This window comes from Corvus brachyrhynchos, unplaced genomic scaffold (assembly GCF_000691975.1).
Source record: "Corvus brachyrhynchos isolate BGI_N302 unplaced genomic scaffold, ASM69197v1 scaffold11, whole genome shotgun sequence".
NCBI lineage: Eukaryota > Metazoa > Chordata > Aves > Passeriformes > Corvidae > Corvus > Corvus brachyrhynchos.
Genome location: NW_008236965.1, coordinates 1,012,684 through 1,017,011, shown reverse-complemented (window position 1 = coordinate 1,017,011; position 4,328 = coordinate 1,012,684).

The following is a 4,328-nucleotide window of genomic DNA, read 5'->3' as shown; positions in this document are numbered from 1 at the left end:
GGGCCACACGTGAATTCTCCATCCCCCCCATGTATTCCAAATGGATTAAAGAGACAGTTTGTGGTATTACAGTTTCTTACCACAGTATGCAAGAAGTTTTTTTTAAGCTACGCACGAGAATTGCGGCACCGCCCTCTTTTCTCTCATCGCCATTTCCAGCTCCGTCCCACGTGACTCACTTTCTCTTTCTCTCTGGCTCTGAAGCCGCCATGTTGAAGGGTGTTCTTGTTCGGGGTTTACGGTGGGGAAAGCCTCGCTCCCTCTGTGCTGCTGGCTGCATGGTGTCTTCTTCAGTTCAGCACGAAGTGTGCTGGCTGCAGACAGGAGGCTCCATCGGCTCCTGCTGGCTCCGCGTGGAGAGGAGAAGGACCCGCCAGTCCCAAGAAGCCATGCTGGATGGGTTTAGCTGTGTGGCAGTCCATGGCTGGTTTGAGCTGCCTGTGGCTCTGGGATATTTCCCCCCCCAGCGACCCAGGGTCCATACCGCGGCGTTGGGAAAGGGTGCCCCGGCCCGGCCCGGTGGGGCCCAGAGGCTCAGAGGCCCCCCCACCTTCCCTCACCTTTCGTTCTGAAACAAAAATAAATTCTCACCTTTCTGCATGGTTTAAATATGTAAATTGTGAGAAGCGTCATTAGTCTAAAAGACTGTCCATCAACTCAGGTTCAACCCACTACACATGATAACATCAGGCAGTATTTGAAGCTAAATAAATGTTATGGGTGCGAACCAAAGTTCAGTCTGGAAAAGAGGGAAAAGAAAAAGTGACTTGATAAATATTGCTTATTGTTGAAACATTCTAATTTTGTTCTCTTGTGCAATTGAAAATTGCAGTACCTTGCCACTTAGAAGAGAAAAAGAAATTTGAGCTGGTTATGAGAGATTAAAATAAACCAGCTAAAGTGGCGTAACCCCAAGGAAAAGTAATAGCTGTTGATTTTTTGATTATGTGCTGGGAAGTAAGCATAAGAGATGCATAAGCCTTTCTCCAGTTCTTGGTCTATTTTCTATCCTCTCTGACATAGTTACATAAGTATTTAAAATCACTCATAAAAGTTAAAACAACTTAAGTTGTACATTTAAAGGCAATCAGTTGAAATCCCCAAAGAATAATCCCATGCAAAACCAAGAGTATGGAATATTTAATTCCTACTTTCTGATGTAAACTATCCGTTATGTGCTTTATCATCCTTGGCCATAGGTAGATAGAAGAAACCAGTGAAACTGTATCAAACAGCTTGTTCTTGAAAAGAGAGTGACTTCTGTTGTTTCCCTCCCTTTGGAGGTGCAGTAATCCCTGAAAAACAAAAGTGACATTGTTTACCTGAGTTTTACTGATGTTCACTGACAGAGCAGTGTAGATGCTGGAGCACATTTCAACAGTGAGTTTCCTTAGAAACTTTATTATAATCTTTACTTTATTTTCCTTTTTAAAGAAATAAATAGGTTCCTTCTATAAGGCTTTGATCATCATGTCAGATGTAAACAGAATGTATAAGAAGAGATCTATTTGTGGGTTACAAAAAAGTGCCTTTAGGTTTATTTTTAGAGCTGATGGCTATTAGTCACAATTCCCTAATTGTTCTTCAAGTGTTTAGAGATTTCAGGATATTAGTACTGAGTTCCTATTTTGAAAGAGTCATTGAGTGTCTGTATAAGTATGCTATTATAAAGCATCACCAAAAAACAACAAAAAAATATGTTTTCCTATGTTCCTAGGCACGTAAAAAGCTATTTCTGCAAGTGAGTAGGATTTTTTAGCAACCCCTTGGAATCCTTGTATTGCATACAAGGCCACAAAGGTAGGGTAAATTATTTTTAATAATCTCCATACATTTTACTAAAATTTTACTTGCAAACACTATTGTAACTATTGAAAAATCACTCTCCTTTTTTTTTGTGCAATGTTGTACTTTCTAAATTAAGAAATTCACTTCTGCTTATTATTTTATATCCTCTTTACATATTAATGACAGGAATAACCTCATGCAGACTTAGGCATCCGTCATATACTTTCTATTTCCAAGCTTTTAATCCACTTTCCTGTCTAGTTGAGAGAGTGAAATAGATCCTTCAAAGGTGAGATTCACTTAAGATGTCTACAGTAGAATGAGCTGAATAATTCTAAACCAGCTTCTGCTTCTCCCCCATGCCTATAAAGGTAGTCTGGAGCTCAGGATGATGATGACACTCCGATGATGATGATGAGAGCCTAAAGTTATGGTAGATTAGTTCTGCCCTAATTACCAGAGTTAGCACCACAAATTGGAGTGGCAGAAAATTTGTTTTGATTTGTTACAATACGTTGCAAAGTCTTCCCAGTATCAATTCTGACAAATCTTTGAAATCCAATACAAGTATTAAACTTGTGTTCCACTGTCAAAGATTAATGTATTCACAGTCATTAATGATAGTCAGACCTCTATTTAAAACCAAAGACTAGCTTAAGAATGTTTTACTTTTTCTCTTAAGAGACTGCCTTTTATTTTATTTATATATATATTTGTATATATAATGCCCTTGTGAAAACACCTGAAACTGTTTCCATCACAGCTGATATCACTAAATCAGATTTTGTTTTGTATGGGAATTGAAGCTTGGTTTGGTTTGGTGTTTGGTTTTCAGGTGGTTTTTGGCTTTTTTCCAATCTCTGTCTGGGGCTTTTACTGTAAGTATTTCCATTTTAAAAATTCATAGATATGTGGTCAGACATAAGCCACAGATTCAGAACAACCTGACAGTTAAATACTGGTCATTTATTTCAGTGGGATGTTTTTAATATAATGTCAAACCACACAAAATAAATATGTGAGAGAGAGGCCATTTTGGGGAAGAACTGCAGGGAAATGAAACAGGAGAGATGAAACAAATTACCTGAAAAAACCCTCTCAATCCATAATCCGTCAATTAACTTTAAATCATTCTCTGTTGTATCTCTCTTTATCAGCAAGAAGATGCCCCTACTACACAGTGTGAAAATGTGTGTGATATAGTGTAAACGTACTGACCAGAGATAGTAAAATTACTGGAAATTTACAGAGTATTCATTGACCCATGAATTCCAACCCCCCATATCCTGAGAAAATGCATTGCTTATTAACAGCTTGTAGTACCAAACCCTAATAGTACGTGCAGTCATAAAAGAGATGTACATTTTTCCATATGTGATTATGCATTATTTTTTTTTTTTAATGGGATATTGCTAGTAAGTGTTTTCAGACTGGTAGGAATTTTAATTTTCCATAAAATAGCTTGATATAGAAAACATAACATCAGATAATTCAAAAACATTCAGGTTTTGAACACTAATATTTGAATTTGTCCTTCTGCCTGTCAGGTATTCTGTTCAGAATAGAAAATGTGAATAGGAAGTCACTCAAAGAAACTTGGTTTGATTTATGATTTTGGTTGTTTTTTCACTGCATTTTCCCCATCTTCATAACATGGTTGACAACAAAGATTGGAATTTCCTAATTATCCTAACAGATCAGTGTTTAATTAATATTAAAAGTTTATTTTGCAATTTTTGCCTTTTGCTCAGCCTGGGTGTGATTAGATTAAGATGTGATAGCAGTGACAGCACTGTGACGCGCTGATCTTTGTGTGGAAGCAGATGAAGGTGAGGCTGGGCAGTTGTCGTTTCTTCTAGAGCAAATTTGTGCTTCTCAGGGGAATACTTAATTTTGAATTTTATTCCTCAAAAGATGAGGAGTCCAGAGTCAATGCATTTCCACAAATCCATGTTACCACATGGTCACTCTCAGCAGCAAACCTGGCTTTCTGAGGCTCTAACATGGCAAAACAGGAAGCAAGGTTACAGCCATTTTATAGTACCCAGAAGTCTGATGTTCCAGGCAACGCCTACCAGCCAACAATTTTGTTTGAGATGTCCTAGCAATTTTCTATCCTCTGCAGTCATATTTATTTTCTGTAACTGCACATGGACAAATTTAAACAACCCTTTTTTTTTGGTGATGAAATAACAATGTACACACAGATATATATCAAGGTAACAACTCTGCTTTGATTCAAGCATCTCAGAAAATCAGAGTGGATCCAAGACTTACTGAATTTCAGGGAAACCTTCCAGAAGTGCCTTTGAAAAATTCTAATGAAACTGTTTTGCATACTACTTGCTGTTAAATATTCAACAATAATAAAATGTACTTCACCTTTATGAAAACCTCTATAAGTATTAACTAACTAAACCTCATGACTCCTATATATAATGCAGATAAATGTATAATTTAATTTTACTCTTTTTAGGCAAATTAGCCACAAAAGTGAACAAGCCTTTTACTAAAGAGTGAAGGATTTGAAAAAGGACCTT